Source organism: Benincasa hispida, chromosome 12 (assembly GCF_009727055.1).
Source record: "Benincasa hispida cultivar B227 chromosome 12, ASM972705v1, whole genome shotgun sequence".
NCBI lineage: Eukaryota > Viridiplantae > Streptophyta > Magnoliopsida > Cucurbitales > Cucurbitaceae > Benincasa > Benincasa hispida.
In genome coordinates, this window is record NC_052360.1 from 24,747,787 (window position 1) to 24,765,640 (window position 17,854).

At 35.6% G+C, this 17,854-nt stretch overlaps 1 long non-coding RNA gene across 6 annotated transcripts; it reads right to left on the reverse strand.

Moving 5' to 3' along the window:
* Positions 1–1,383: 1,383 nt before the first annotated feature.
* LOC120068516 lies at positions 1,384–7,040 on the reverse strand. Of its 6 annotated transcripts, none has more exons than XR_005479222.1 (4): positions 6,651–7,040; positions 6,436–6,534; positions 5,872–6,329; positions 1,384–1,990 (listed from the first exon to the last, which is right to left on the reverse strand). It is a non-coding gene; the product is annotated as an uncharacterized LOC120068516 (long non-coding RNA). The 6 variants fall into 6 exon arrangements; XR_005479221.1 differs by having other exon boundaries at positions 6,423–6,534; XR_005479220.1 differs by having other exon boundaries at positions 6,436–6,520; positions 6,651–7,039.
* Positions 7,041–17,854: the final 10,814 nt, after the last annotated feature.

Consider the following 17,854-nt stretch of genomic DNA (forward strand, 5'->3'; position numbering starts at 1 on the left):
TTCATAACTTTTTCCTTGCTTTCTCAAGAAGCGAGGACATTCTGCTTGAAAATGACCATAACCTTCACACTCTATGCTTTTGAATGATCTTTCCTTTTGGAGGTTTATGGGACCAGGCTTGTCAGCTTCCTTCTTATTACTTTGGATCTTGACTTGCTTAATAGAAAGAGAACCATCATACTTATGATTTTTAGTATTGAAATTGTAAGACTTCTTTCCAAATCATTTGAGAACAAGGTTGAATTATTTTGAAAGCAAAGAAGTTAGAGCCTTCATGATCATCATCAACTGAGGATTGTAAGGTAATTCCCTTATTCTTCTTCTCGGGCTTTCCATCCAGGGACATCTCAAAAGTAAGCAAGGACCCAAAACGCTCATCAATTTTCAGTGATGATATATCTTGGGCCTACTCAATAGAAGTTACTTTCATATCAATTTTTTTGGGTAGAGATCTCAATACCTTTTGAACCAATCTTTCTTCTGAATTTTTTCTCTTCTAAAGAAAAAGACTCATTAGCAATGTCCAACAGTCGAACATTAAACTCAACAATAGATTCATCATCATGCATTTTGAGATTCCTGAACTTTGATGTCAACAACTGCAACCTTGACAATTTGACTTTTGACATTTCTTCATGAGCAATGGATAGAATATCCCACACCTCATTTGTAGAAATGCATGTATTAATCAATGTAAAATGTTACGATCAATGCCGTTAAATATGGCATTTAAGACATGCGAATTTCCTAAAGACGCCTCATCTTTAGCTTCTGACCACTGAACATCTAGTTTTAAAAATTCCTTCCCATCATCTGTTTTAGTGGTTGGATGAGACCGTCCAGTAACCACTGCCTTCCATGTCTTACTATCACAAAAAAGGCTATCATGCGAATTTCCAGTAAGAATAGCCTGTATCATCCAAGAACAGAGGACGAGTGATAGAACCACCTTCTTTGATCCTGTTCATGATCGAGACACCAAAAATAAAGGTGACCCGCTCTTATACCAATTGAAAAGGTGTTAGAATGAATCGTCACACGTAAATTAGATGTTAAACAAAAAGTATTGACAATTATTGTAACCTTAGAATACTAACAACAGAAAGACAAGTAATGAACACAGGAGTTGGTAACCCATTTCGGCAAAAAAAGACCTACATCTGGGGCAGTTACCTAAGAAAGACTGTGAATCTCTTCTCCGGAAGCAATAATTTAGCTCCCCCTAAGACTATGATTATCTTATATGTGTTGCAATCATCGGATGAAGAATTTGCATAGCGAAATAGTAAGCAATAAGTAAGAACACAACGATACACACAATGATCATAGAACAAAAAACGCTTCTTACTTGATTAACAAAAGCAGTGAACAAGAATGACTCCATTTAAAAATCAACATAATACTTCTTTTATAAACGAATCTAGAAAATGAAACAACTCGCAATATGGAGAAGATAAGCTACATCTCAATAAAGGAAAATATCAGGCAAAACAAGTTTGCCGAATATTTTCAGATTAGAAAGAGATATTCTGTAGAAAAACAGTGTGTTGTCTGACACCGATGTTAAGACAATTTTTGAGACATCTACAGAAACTAATGCCTTGGAAAAATAGAAGTCGAGAAATGAAATATCCAACAGAGAGTTGTACTCATCTTTGAAATTCTTTAAGAAGTTGTTCTTCCCACGGATATAGGTGTTTTTCATCACCGAACCATGTAATCTTTGTGTCTCTATTCTTCTTCTCCTTTATCTTCTACATAGTATCAATCTTACATGTGATTTCTTGTTCATCAAATTTATATCACCATTGGAAGGGGTTCACAAAGAAAGTTTTCCTTTACAGAGCAGAAATGAAGAAAGGGATCCTTGTTTACTTTATCGTTTTGGCCTATCTTCAGCCTTGAGATGCGGCAATTGGAGACATACTCAATCCTACAATTGTCCACCCTTGTGTGGCTTTAGTTCTTATTTGGCCTTAGTGGAATTATCCTAAAAAGCCCAACAAAAGTTGTATTAGAGCCAATTAGAGTCAAAGAATTCAAATCTTGAAGAATCAAGAATTAAGAACTAAGCAAAGATAGTTTTCACAAGGTAGAAGTAGAGAATTCGATGGTAAGGGTGATTTTAGCTTATGGAAAGCCAAAATCAAAGCGATTTGAGGCCAGCAAAAGACTCATAGAGCCATTCAAGACACATCCAAATTACCGAACACATTAACACAAAAAAAAAATGGAACTAGCAGCATATGGTACTCTTGTTTTGAATCTTAGTGACAGTGTGCTATGTCAAGTGATTAATTAAGAAATGAAATTCAATATGTGGAATAAACTAGAAGAGTTGTATATCACATAGGATCTATTGAACAATATGTAAGTTAAGGTAAAGTTGTCTCACTTTTAAGATAGATTCTTCAAAATCATTATCAGATAACCTTGATGACTTTAAGAAGATTGTTTCCAAATTTAAAAATCTCGGTGAATAATTAGAGATGAAAACATAACATTTGTGCTTTAAATTTCCAAAAGCCTATAAAGAAGTTAAAAATACATTGAAGTATTGAAGAGAATAAATTCCTACAAATGGAATAATTTCAGCCTTGAAACCCAAAGAAATGAGATTAAATGCCACAAAGAAAGAGCAACCAGTTGTTGGAGGCTTATTTGCTAAAAAAAAATCTAAGAACAATCACAAAAAGAATGCAAAATAGTAGTCAAATGAAGAAAATACCAACGAATAGAAGATTAGATGGAACTATTGTAAGAAGGAATGTCATCTAATTAAGGACTGCTACATCCTTAAGAGGAAAAATCAAAAGAAAAAGAAAAATAAACAAGTTGAAGCCTCTATTGTTGATAACACCATTACGTCTTCAGATGCATTCAAGACAAAGTTAATCTAACCAGCCCATTAGAAAACCATGACTGGGTTTTAGATTCGGGTTGTACATTCCACATGTCCCCTTTTAAAACATGGTTTAACATCTATAAAGAAATAGAAGAAGAACTCGAGTATATGGGAAATAATGAAGTTTAAAAAATAATTGGGATTGGTTCGGTTTCCCTAAAACTAAAGGATGGATCAATCAAACTCCTAAGGAATGTAAGGCATGTGCCTAACCTTAAGAGGAATCTCATTTCTTTAAGGATGTTGAACTCAATTGGCTATGAATACAAGAAGAAATGAGGAACTTTTAAAGTAATCAAAGATGGAAAAGTTATTCTGGCTGGGGAAAAGGTGAATGAAGTCTTCATAATCAAGGGTGTAGAGATGATAAATACTGTTGATACATTGGCTAATATTACCGTAACAGAAGGTGATATATGGCATAAAAGGTTGACTTACATTAGTGTGAAGGGTCTTCAAGCCTTACCTAAACAAGGGTTATTTCCTAATGGCATTAGTGATCAACTCACCTTCTGTGAGTATTGCATTCTTGGCAAAGCTACAAGGTATAGTTTCATCAAGTCCCAACATACCACAAAGGGAATTCTAGTCTATATCCACTCAGATCTTTAGGGGCCAACCTCTCCTCTCCCACTAAGTGGATTAAGGTACTTACTATTTGTAACTGATGATTATTCTACAAGAAGTTGGGTTTACTTCCTTAAAACTAAGGATCAAGTGTTTGATAAGTTTAAGGAGTAGAAAACAATTATTAAAAATCAAACAATGAAAAAAGTCAAATACATAAGAACAAATAACAACCTAGAATTTGTGGTAAGGATTTAACAAGTATTGCAAAGAATAGGACATAATTAGGCATAGAACTATTAGATACACTCCCCAACAAAATGGAGTTGTAGAAAGGCTAAACAGAACTATTATGGATAGGGTTAGATTTCTATTATCTTATGCAATACTACATGAGAAGTTTTGGCAGAGGCAACTTCATACACAGTCTATACACTTAATAAGTGCCCTCATACTTCTTTAAATTTCCTAACACCTGAAGAGAAATGGACTAAACACCCTCATAACATAGACAACATAAAATATTTTTGGTTGCGTGGGATACGTTCATCATAATCAGGGGAAATTAAAGGCTAGAGCTATGAAATATATGTTTGTTAGTTTCATTGATGGAGTTGAAGGCTTTAGAATGTGGCACCCTATGAAAAAAAAAATTCATTAATAGCAAGAATGTAATTTTAAGAGGATCTAAAATGTTTATGCAGAGGCAAGAGAAGTCAGATTGCTTTCCTAAATGTATGACTAATGAAATTGAGGTGGAGAATCCACCAGATCAATCCTCTAGTTCTAATACACAAGATGAACAAAAAAATCTGAGGAAGAAACAATTGACATGGTGAATTAGAAAAAGTTAAAACTGATTTGAGTTGTATTCACTACTTAGAGACAGACAAGTGCATCAGTGGCTCCCACAAATGATGAATCATTTTCTTTTGAGGAAGCAGTGAATGGTTCTGATGCTAGAAGATGGATAATAGCTATGAATGAAAAGATTGAGTCATTAACAACTAATGAAACTTGGTCTCTAGCCCCTCTTCCTAAAAGATACAAGCCAATAGCATCAAAGTGGATTTTCAAACTAAAAGAAGGTATATATGGCCTTCATAAACCTAAATATAAGGTTAGGTTAGTAGCTAAAGGCTACACTCAGAGATAGGGGATTGATTATTCTGAAATATTTTCTCCAATGGTGAAGCAAACATCAATCAGACTCTTATTATCCTTAGTGACTCAGAACAACTTGGAGTTAAATTAGCTAGATGTCAAAACAACCTTCCTACATAAACATCTAGAATAGACTATCTATATGATCCAACCTAAGGGATATGAAGAAAAGGGTAAAGAAGACTTATATTGCTTGCTAAACAAGTCCATTTATTTACTAAAAGTCTCCAAGATTCTGGTACAGGAGACTTAATGATTATATAGTAGACAATAGGTTTAAGAGAAGTTCATTTGACAATGATGTGTATGTGAATGTTAAGTCTGACAGGGACAAAGTCTACCTACTTCTCTATGTTGATTACATGTTGTTAATTGGGAGTTTTAAACAAGACCTAAATCATGTCAAAGATCTTCTAAAGAAAGAGTTTGACATGAAGGATTTGGGAGAGTCTAAAAAAATCTTTGGGATTGACATCACAAGAAATAGAGAATAGTCACTTGTATACATCAATCAACAAGCTTATTGTGAAAAAGTAATAAAAAGATTTCATTAAATGAAGCTAAACTAGTGACTACCTCAATTGCTCAAAAATTTAAAATCTCAGCAACTAATTCTCCAAAGGAGATAGATATTGATCATAAAAATCAAATGGGATCAATACTCTATAGTAGGTAGGGGGAAGCCTTATGTAACTAATGATTTCTACTTGATCAATCTTATCGTATGCAACTAGTTTGATAAGTAGGTACATGGCTAACCCTGAAAAGGCACTAAAAAGCAACAAAATGGATACTAAGGTATCTAAAGGGAACAAGTGAAGCTAGTCTCATCTATTAGAACCGTCATAATCCAGAAACAAAATTATATGGCTATGTGGATGCAGACTATACAGGAGATCTATACAAACGAAGGTCCCTATCAGGCTATTGTTTCCTATATGGCTTTAATCTCCTTAGTTGGAAAGTAAATCTATAGTCAGTAGTTGCTTTAGCCACTACAGAATCTGAATTCATAGCATTACCAAAGGCAATCAAAGAATGTCTATAGTTAACAGGATTACTTTTAGACATGGGCATACAACAGAAAACAATCAAAATATTCTGTGACAATCAGTGCACCATACATTTGTTAAAAAAAATCCTCTATTTCACAACTGGACCAAACACATAGATATAAAATTTTGTTTCGTTCAAGAGATGATACAAAAAGAAGTCAAAGTTCTGAAGGTCCATACTTTTGATAATGTAGTAGACCTGATGACCAATTCATTGATCAAGCTCAAGTTTAAAAAATTCTTTGAGCTAATCAGCTTCGACCTACTTGAAAAAGGATAGAACAGGATTATTGGAAGGAACAGAAGAAAATTTGTTCGTTGGCATCGAGGTGGAGATTGTAAAGTATGATACCAACGGTAACTCTTAGTTAAAAATACCTCTCTAACATATTCAGTAAAAAATCTTCTTTGTAATATAAAAAGGAGATTCATCTCTAAAAAATAAATCAAAGTGAAATTCTGAGATTAAATAGAGAGATAGAGAGATTTGAGAGTTGTACTCATCTTTGAAATTCTTCAAGAAGTTTTTCCTTCTTGTGGATATAGGTGTTTTTCATCACCAAACCACGTAATCTTTGTGTCTTTGTTCTTCTTTCCCTTCATCTTCTACACAGTATCAATGCTGCATGTGATTTCTCCTTCATGAAATTCATATCGCCATTGGAGAGGGTTCACAAAGGCAATTTTCCTTTATAGAGCAAAGTGAAGAAAGGGATTTTTGTTTACTTTACCTTTATGTCTTACCTTCAGCATTAAGACGTGGCAATTGGAGAAACACTCAATCCCATAGTTGTCTTCTACCATTGTGTAGCTTTAGTTCTTCTTTGACCTGAATGAAATTATCTTTAAAAGCCCAACATTAAAGAATAGAAGTTCAAATACATAAAAAATCAATAAAATTCAACAGAAAATCAGAAAATACAAGTTTCACAACCAAATTTGATGAGTTCAAATCCTACCTAAGCTAGAAAATACTTCGTTAGCCACTCATAATGTGCTAAGATGTAATCTAAAGAAAAGAAAGTGAAATTCCAGAGGAGAATAGGCTGGGAATGATAAAAGAGAAGAGAAATCGAACTGGAGGTTGAAAATTTGAACATGGAATGATCTAATTCCGCAAATTTTCCTTGTATAAGGCATGCTGGCGCCAAGACATGAGGCGCACGCGTGCTTACGGATCACGTCAAGTTACGAGCGCTACGGCTCTATAGTGAAAACTGGCCTCTAGGGAAAAACCAAGTGCCACAACGTATAGTAGCATTGTCGTTGCGCCTAGTCTGTTGCAGCTTTATAGCAACGCGCATAGCGCTGTGGTATTGCGTAAGGGGCATTTTCATAAGTTTTCACCTTTTTCTTGGTTGATATTTTCGGAGCTTCGTTTTGATTTGATAGTACCATTTTTGCTCCAATGGTTTAATCTACCCAAAATATGATTGATGGCTGCAAAATCAAAATATAAACGTGAAAAACAGCCCAAATTAAATGGAATAAGATAGCACCTTTCGGTAGCTATCAAAAGGATATAAGCAATATTATTATCATTTTTAATTTTACAATAGGAGTTATTTGCATGTTATATATTTTCTTTATATTATATATATAATTAATGGGTTGTTTTTACATATAGTAAAAATGAGCCAACTTATTCTAAAAGTCTTAGATTTCGTGTTGGAGATGGTTGCTCAATTAGAACTTTTGATGAACAATATTTTCTATTTTCAAACCAGGTTTTATTAATCCCCTTTTTTGTAACTCTAAAGTTACTAACTTCATTTCCCCAAGCAATCACTGGAGGTTGGATAGTCTCATGGAAGCTTTACCACTAGAAGATGTTGAATTCATTAAAAGGATTCAATAAACAAAAAGCTTAAGGACATACCGATTTGGCATTTTGGATAAAATAAAAAGGCTTTTACACTTTGATATAAACTTTTTACAAACACAAAAATAGATGAGGCTTTGTCTAGTGAAAATAGAATCGATTATGTATAGAAAACCTTATGGGATCTTAAAGTTCCAAGAAAACTGATATTCTTTTGTTGGAGAGTTGAAGAAGCTTTAACTCAAATATCTCAGTTTTTTGTTTGTTTATAACTAATTTTGTAAATAGTCAGCTAGTATACTCTATAAGTACCACTGATTTTAAATTCAAATCATAGAGTTATCATCATTTTCTTAGTTTTTTGTAAACAACAAAAATTCTGTATGCAATCTTCATCAGTAGAAGAATTTAGATCTTCCCGTGGACGTAGGCAATCTCGCCGAACCACGTAAACATTGTGTCTCCATCTTCTTGCCTTATCTTTCTAGCTCATTCGAGTGTTTCATTATTGCAAATCGCGCGCCATTCAATTATAATTCAAATCACATTGAGTATTTTGAATATTGAGTCAATTGTGCATCGATTCTACACTATCAAGTAGCTTCGAGTACATCATTTTCATCTTCAAGTCACACCGATTATTGTTCAAGAACTGTCGAGTACTAGTTCTATTGTCATCGAGTTCCATCGAGGATTTAACAGAGACTCGTCAGAAAAAGAAGGGAATTCTCATCAAGGATCAAATAGGAAGCAGTCGAGCATTGAGTTCCGAGTATTGAGGATTTGGCAGAATATTTATGAGCCATTTCTTCATCTCTCCAGCATTGATCTTGAGTATTTGGGCCTTGTGAAGAGTGTTTAGCCCAACAATTTCTGGTATCAGAGCGTTTAAAGATAATCAAGGTCAACTTTCTTGGAGCATCAAGATTCCCAAGAAATCAAGACTCGATACTTGATCAGATTAGAAATGGCTGTTGCAAGGTATAAGATTGAGAAGTTTAATGGGAAGGGCGATTTTGGCCTATGGAAGGCCAAGATCAAAGCCATTCTTGGACAACAACGAGCACATAAGGCCCTTTTGGATCCATCAACTCTGTCCTACACTATATCGGCACAAGAAAGAGAAGACATGAAGCTTACAGCATATGGAACTCTGGTTTTGAATCTTCGTGATAGAGTAATTGATTAAGACACGACCTACAAGATGTGGGTCAAGCTGGAAGGTTTTTTGCAACCAAGGATTTCCCCAACAATATGTATCTAAGGGAGAAGTTCTTCACGTTCAAGATGGATTCTGCCAAAATTCTTTCAGATAATTTCGATGAGTTCAAGAGGATAGTCTTAGAGTTCAAGAGCTTTGGTGAGAAAATTGGCGATGAGAATGAGGCTTTTATGCTATTAAACTCTCTACCCGAAGCCTATAAGAAGGTGAAGAATGCTTTGAAATATGACAAAGATTTAGTTACCACTGTTGCCATCATTTCAGCATGAAGAACTAGAGAGTTAGAGCTTCAATCAGTCAAGAAGGAGCAGCCTAGTGTAGAGGGGCTATTTACCAAGAGGAAGAACAAACAGAATCAGTCTAAGAGGAATAAAAACTAGTTAGGTGAAGAGCACAAACCTAAGACCAAGCTGAGATGAAACTACTGCAAGAAGAAATGTCACTTGATGAGAGATTACTACAGCCTAAAAATGAAAAAATTAAGAAAAAGAGAAGGATCAAAAGGGAAAAAAAACCAAAAGCTTCAGTGGTTGATGGTTCCTACTTTTATTCTAATGCCTTAGCCTCCACCTGAAATAAAACCAACCAAATCAGTCCTCTTGGGAAGCATGATTGGGTATTTGACTTTGGTTGTACCTATCACATGACATCTTTTAGACCTTGGTTTAATACTTACAAGGAAATATATGGAGAATCTGTGTATAAAGGAAACAATGAAGCCTGTAAGAGAAAATGGGTTGGTTTAGTATCCTTGAAGCTAAAGGATGGATCAATCAAGCTTATAAAAAATGTGAGACATGTAAATTTGCTCAAGAGAAACTTGATATCTTTGGGCATGTGGACTCCATTGGGTGCGAATGCAAAGGAAAAGGTGGAGTTCTTGAGGTGATCAAGGATTCTAAAGTTGTGTTGGTTGGTGAGAAGGTCAATGACCTTTACATTGTGAGAAGAGTAGAGATGATGACAAGTGCCTACATGGCTTCAACAACAAGCATAACAGAGGCTAACTTGTGGCACAAAAGACTATCTTATATTAGTGAAAAAGGGATGTAAGCACTTTCCAAGCAAGGAATTCTGCCCAAAGGTATCAGTGAGCACCTTTCCTTTTGTGAACACTGCATTTTAGGTAAAGCAACAAGGCAAAGTTTCACAAAATCTCTGCATACCACCAAAGAGCATTGGACTATGTCTATTCTAACCTATGGGGACCATATCCTACACTAGGCCTTAGTGGCTCAAGGTATTTTCTAACCTTTATAGATGATTTTTCTAGGAAGAGCTGGATATACTTTCTTAAAACTAAGGACCAAGTTTTTGGGAAGTTTAAAGAATGGAAAGTCATGATAGAAAATCAAACATCTAAAAGGTTGAAATACTTTAGAACCGATAATGGGCTTGAGTTTCGCAATGAACACTTTGATAAATTTTGTAGTGAGAATGATATAACTAGGCATAGAACAGTGAGGTATACACCTCAACAAAATGGGGTTACTGAGAGGTTAAATAGAACCATAATGGAAAGGGTTAGGTGTTTGCTCTCTAATGCTATCTTAGAGGAAAGTAATTGGATAGAATCTGTAGCCTATACCATGTATACCTTGAATAGGCGCCTTCACACATCTTTAGAATTGCTTACCCCTAAGGAAGAGTGGACTAATTATCCTCCTGAGGTCTTTGAATGTATAGGGTTTGTACACCAAAATAAGAGAAAGTTAAAGACTAGAGCAGTCAAGTGCATGTTTTAGGCTATACAGAGGGTGTCAAGGGGTTTAAAATGTGGCATCCGATTGAGAGGAAGTTCATAGTGAGCAGAAACGTTACCTTTAGGGAAGAGAAGATGTTTATGCAAAAGGAGAAAAAGGTTGAGGATGAAGGAGAGTCATCCAACACAGGAATTGAGGTGGAGTTACCAACTGAGCAACAAATTGAGTCTAGCCAACCTAGTGACACAGGAGAAACTGGTGAAGATGTAGGGGAACATGAGGAGACAACATGTGAGCATCCTGATTTAAGCCAGTATGTCTTAGATAGGAATAGACAAAGGAGTACTATCACACCTCTAGCTAGATATACTGAAATGAATTCTATGAATCTGGTTTAAATACTATGGTAGCTCCTTCTAACCAAGAACCAACTACCTTTGAGGAAGTAACAAGTTGTGCTAATGCAAGGGATTGGTCGAAGCTATGAATGAGGAGATGCATTCACTAAATCTGAATAACACTTAGTCTTTAGTTCCTCCACCAAAAGGTTACAAACCTGTTGCCTCTAAATGGATTTTCAAACTCAAAGAAGGAGTATCCTGTGATCAAAAACCTAGATATAAAGCTAGATTGGTTGCAAAGGAGTTCACTCAAAGGGAAGGAATAAACTATTCTAAGATTTTCTCCCCTATTGTAAAACAAACTTCCATAAGATTTCTTCTATCCTTAATTGCTCAAATAATCTAGAATTGTACCAACTAGATGTCAAAACTTCCTTTCTTCATGGACATCTAAAGGAGACAATCTATATGACGCAACCTAAAGGATTTGAAGTTAAAAGAAAAGAAAATCTCGTTTGCCTACTCAACAAGTCTATATATGGGTTAAAACAATCACCTAGGTGCTAGTCTACCAAAGGTACCTGGTTTGGTCTAAAAACTCAATGTTAGTCTACCAAAGGTTAGCTGAACCAAACCTAGAGCTTTATGGATATGTGGATGCTGACTATGTTAGTGATTTGGACAAAAGGAGGTCTTTAACAGGTTACCTTTTCCTTTTTGGTTCTAATCTAATTGGTTGGAAAGCATCACTACAGCCTATAGTAGCCTTATCTACAACAGAAGCTGAATATATGGCTTTAATAGAAGCAATCAAAGAGGCATTATGGCTCAAGGGATTGTTGAAAGACTATGGAATAGATCAAACAGTAGTGAAACTCTACTGTGACAACCAAACTGCTATCCATTTGTCCCAAAATCCACAATTCCACACTAGAACTAAGCACATTGATATCAGGTACCTTTTCATTAGAGATAAAATTGATACTGAGGAGATAGAAATCTTAAAGGTTCATACTGCAGACAATGTTGCTAACATGTTAACAAAACTTGTTCCAAAGCTTAAATTGTTTAAATATTTAGAATAGGTTGGCTTTGAGCTTCCAGACACAGGGTAGACAAACCGGTCAGAATCAGGAAGATCAGAAGATTGCAAGGCATTGGAGTCAAGGTGGAGAATTTTTTGACTTAAATACCTTAGTTTTTTGTTTGTTTATAACTAACTTTGTAAATGGCCAGCTAGTATACTCTATAAATACCACTGATTTTAAATTCAAATCAGAAAGTTATCATCATTTTCTTAGTTTTTTGTAAACAACAAAAAATTTGTAGGCAATCTTCATCAGTATAAGAATTTAGATCTTCCCGTGGACATAGGCAATCTTGCCGAACCACGTAAACACTGTGTCTCCATCTTCTTGCCTTATCTTTCTTATTCATTCGAGTGTTTCTTTATTGCAAATCACGTGCCATTCAATGATAATTCAAATCACATCGAGTAATCTGAATATTGAGTCAAACATGCATCAATTCTACGCTATCGAGTAGCTTCGAGTACATCATTTTCACCTTCGAGTCACATCGAGTATCATTCAAGAACCGTCGAGTACGATCAAGTATTAATTCTGTTGTCATCGAGTGCCATCTAGGATTTAACAGAGACTCATTAGACGAAGAAGGGAATTCTTATCGAGGATCGGCAAGGAAGCAATCGAGCAACGAGTTTCGAGTATCGAGGATTTGGTAGAATATTTATGAGCCATTTCTTCATCTCTCCAACGTTGATCTTAAGTATTTGGGCTTTGTGAATAGTGGTCAGCCCAACAAGAGCCTTAAATAATATTATTCCTATTAACTTCAACCTTCATAGAAGAGGGATAAATATTACTTCTCACTACCTGGTATGTAATGGTGCTGTTGAAACTACTGATCATGCCCTCTTCCTTGTCAAAGAGCTAAAAGGATTTGTAATATAATTTCAAAAAATCATGTCACAACTGCAAACTACAATGAAAATTTTACAGACATATGGATTGACTTAAATTCCTCTTTCTCAAAAGAAAAGATGGGATTAGTTGCAATTACCTGTTACGGAATTTGGGAATGACAAAAACTGAAAGAGTTAAAAAAACATGTAGCAGAAGTATCAAGGATCCATAAGCATTCAAATTCACTAATTTAGGCATAAAACTAAAGCATGCTTTTCTAAAAAAAAAGGTTTTAAGATCATACCTTTGAAGAACTCTCCAAGAATCCAAATGTACAACGATAGTCTTCACTGGAAATCACCGCGAACAACCTCAAAGCCTTCTCTACTATCCTTTTGGTGCTTTAGGCAGAGTTGTGGGACTCAAGAACAGCAGCCGGATAGGAAGACCTTTTTCTTCTCACAGAGATTTTCTCTCAAAATTTCTGCATTCATCATTCTCAAATGACTCTAAACTTCTTTATATATTGTAGATGAACATGCAAAGAAGTGAAGTGCATGGTTTACATCTCATGCTTGGAGAATTAATGAAGAGAAGTTAATGGCTTTTGTGTGAGTATGGAAATGAAGATAATGGAAAATTTGCATTCTCCATTTTGTGCTTGGCATGCAATAACCGATTTTCATTTTTCTTTTAAAATCACAAAATGATTTCAAAACCATTTTTATTTGAAAAATGATTTTCTAATATTAATTTCATAAATTGATTTAAAAATAATAATTAATTTAATATCAAATATTAATTTTTTTTGCACAATAATCATCTTCATATATTTAAATCATATTTAAATATACATTCTCTTTTTCCGTTTGAATTGGAGCGTTTCAAATTAATTTCTCAAGCTACTCTAAAGCTTATTCGTTTACGAGCTAGTAGGGAGACCTCGCGGACCTAAAGATCATGGGCTCCAATGATTCAAGATTAATCGGTTAAACTTATTAGTCCGATCTAACCCCCGTTTGTTAACTAATGAGACATTCAACTATAGCCCATAGTTGAACTCCCCTCACTATAGATATATTATGTCCACTTAATAACCATAATCAATAAATCGATCCTTCACAGGTTGTTCGTAATCACAGCTAGGTCAAAAATACCCTTTTACCCCTATGAATACATCTTGTTCTTTAAGTTCCTACTGATTCTCTAATGAACAATTCTGATTCATAATCTCTATGAATCAAATCCTTTCTCTATCATGAGAAGGCGGGGTCCTGATTGTACAAGACCTGGAATTAGTACTTAAGAGAACAACCTATCTGCTAACCCTAAATAGGGTAGGAGTGAATTCCATCTTGCAAGGCTATGTCCCCAGCTATTCATCCGGTCTTATCCCCAAAATGGTAAGCTTATTGAGCAGTGTATTGGACTACTCTCACCGTTTGCAGATCAAAGGATAATCCCGAACAAACAAGAGTTCATAGCTAGCTCAGGATTAAGATCGAGTTAACCTAGGTTACATATTAAATGAAATAGTCAGTTTTAACAGCAAACGGTCGTTATAAGGAAAAGTGACTCTTTTCATGGTCCAATCTATAGGATGCCCCCACTCTCATGTCTCAACATGAACGATTTGTGAATCACATCATTTGTAGCAGCTTATAACTTCTTGTAATAACTGCTGAGTGAGTCAGATTCAATAGTGTTACTAGGATGAGATACCTAATTTTATCCATATACTTATTAGACCATTTAGCCTATATACTGTCAACTTGATTGTGTTTATGTCATTACATAAAGTTACAACATTCAGACTATAGCCAAGGATACGTTTATTGGATTTTCATAATAAGATGCAAAATCAACGAGTCAATATTATTGATAAAAGAGAATGTTTAACACGAACTGCGAGTTCTAGAACATTCCCAACAATCTTCCACTTTGACTAAAACTCCAGTGAGAACAAATATATACAATATAATGTTGAGATACATAATGGAAAAAATACAATAAACTAGGGCATCTATAATACCATAGACATTCTCCCACTTGCCCTAGATTACGCTACTCGGATTCCTAGTCCAACTAGGTGGCTCTCAAAAACTTTAGCCGAGAGGGCCTTGGTGAATGGATCAGCAAGGTTGTCTTCAGAGGCTATTTTTTTTCGAGCACTCTTCTCTGTGTACGATCTCTTGGATGAGATGGTACTTTCTTTCAATTTTTTTTCTACGCTTATGACTCTTGGGTTCATTTGAGTTAGCAACTGCACCGCTGTTGTCACAATATAGTGTGATAGATAGGTGCATGTTTGGAATGACTTCTAAATCAGCTAAGAATTTGCATAACCATACTGCTTCCTTAGCAGCTTCGCATGTAGCCACGTATTCTGCTTCCATGGTGGAGTCAGCGATACAACTTTGCTTGATGCTTCTCCAAACTATAGCTCCTCCGTTAAGAGTGAAAACTGGTCCTGAGGTAGATTTCCTAGAATCTACGTCAGTATAAAAATTAGAATCAGTATATCCTGTAAGGATCAAATCCTTAGGTCCATACACAAGCATATAGTCCCTCGTTCACCTTAGATACTTGAGGATATTTTTGATAGCGGTCCAATGATCGTGTCATAATTGGATTGGAACCTGCTAACGATTCCATCTGCAAAACATATGTCGGGGTGTGTATACAACGTAGCGTACATCAAAACTCCGAACTGCAGAAGCATATGGAATTTTGTTCATCTACTCAACATTTTGAGGTGTCTTAGGACATTTTTCCTTTGACAAATGAATTCCATGCCTGAAAGATAATAAACCTTTCTTGGAATTTTACATATTATACCTTGACAACATCTTGTCAATATAAGATGTCTGAGACAATGCCATTGTTCTATTCTTTCGGTCTCGAAATATCTGTATTCCTAGAACATACTTAGCATCACCCAAATCTTTCATTTGGAACTGTGATGCTAACCATCTCTTCACGTCAGCAAGAAAACTTGTCTCATTCCCAATGAGCAAGATATCATCAACGTATAGAACTATCTTGTATACACAAAGTTCGTCAACGTTCTGTTCAAAGCCATAAGATTTAATCACATTGTCCAATCTTATATTCCAGGATCTGGACGCTTGTTTCAATCCATAAGTGGATCCATTAAGCTTACAAACTTTTTGTTCATGTCCTTTTTCGACGAACCCCTCTGGTTGAGACATAAAAATACTTTCATGAAGATAGCCATTCAGAAAAGCTGTCTTGACATCCATTTACATATTTCATAGTCATAATATATGACAATGGCAAAAAGTATTCTTATTGATTTAATCATGGCAACAGGAGAAAAAGTTTCTTCATAATCAACTCCTTCTCTTTGGGCAAAACCCTTTGCCATGAGCTTGACTTTATAGGTATGTACCTTGCCAGTTTGGTCTCATTTTCTCTTGTAGTTCCACTTACAATCTATAGGTGTAACACCTTGTGGTTGATTTACAAGTTCCTAGACTGAGTTGAAGTACATAGACTCCATTTCATCGTCCAGACTCCATTTCATCGTCCATGGCTTTTATCCATTGTTCCTTGTCGACATCTTCCACTGCCTTCTTAAAGGTTAATGAAACATCTAAACCATCATCTTGTATGATGTTTTGAGTTTTTGTTAAACCCATGTAGTGTTCAGGTTGTTGAATAACCTTCCTACTACGATGAGGCATTCCCAACTCTTAAGATGGACGTGACGGGTCAACAACCGTTGTTGATGGACCAGCTTGATCAACAACTCTTGTTGATCTTTCTGTAGTATATTTAGACAGTTTTTGCAATATTAGTTTATTGTGAGGTAGATGATTTTTAATATGATCCTCTTCCAAGAATGTTGCATTTTTCGATACAAACACTTTATCTTCTTGGGGATCATAAAAGTATCCTTCTTTTGTTTCCATGGGATATCCTATAAATAGGTATAATTTTGAACGTGTTTCCAATTTCTTAGGATTCTGTTCCAACACGTGTGCTTGACCACCCCAGATACAGAAATGACGTAAATTCGCTTCGTGTCCTTTCTACAATTCATATGGTGTTTTTGAAACATTTTTGGACAGAACAATGTTCAGAATATAAATTGCAGTTTGTACTGCATATTGACAACGGGCAGAAATGCACGTTATTACAATGCTAAGTTATTAAACAATGAAGGTTTGCGTTGATAAAATATGTTAGATTGCATCCAAAAAGCATTAAGTTTATAACATTGTGGTTGCATGCGTCCATCGCATAGAAATAGTTAATTTTTGTATTTTTATGAAGAATATGCGTTGGTGCAAGGCGAAAGCACGATCACAAGAAATCAACGGTCGAGTGCAGCATTACCGCAAGGCTTTGCGGTGATTTGTGTTCGCAAACATCTGCTCAAGAAGGATTGCCGTATAGAGTCGCCGCAACTTAGTGGGTGCATCTGGTGAAAGGCATAATTAATCACGATGGGACAGAAAGCTGATGACCGTCGAATCCGAATTAAGTTAACAAGCCACTAACGATAACAACTATATCCAGCTTTTCGATGACAAATATTCGTTAGAGAATTAAAGTCATCCCATCCGTGCAATCATAAGAGAGAAGCCGTCTTTCACCCCGAAGCTCTATAAATACCGAAGGCATCCTTCAAAAAAGGGGTTAACCAGTTCAAAAGTTAAAGAGTTCACCAATTCAAGCCTTGTCCATAGTTTTCCTTTTTATTTTAAGGCGGAGCAAGAGAAGAGCCGAGACGCCGGAAGATAGCTCAGGAAAACTCGAGAGAGAATCTGGAGGCGTAAAAGTAGAGAGCGGGCCGACTCTCGCGAGATTGCTACCAGGCTCTTTATTCTTTTCTTGCATTGTTATTTTGTACTTCAACTTTATATTTATACAATGGAAGTTCTTATTCTATATTTGTTCACTCTCTTAGCACGCATGAGTAGCTAAACTAATTGAATGGGTTGAGAAGAATTAAGCTAACATGACCTAGGATCTTCATCGCATGCGATTATCTTGTTTTATGTTGTGCCCAACGTCTCTTTAGAGCTACTTGAGAGAGAGTCTAAAGAAAAAACCTAAAGACTCGAGAGAGCTAGGTTAGAATCTAGACTCGAGAGAGCGAGATTAGATCTGCATAAGCAAGA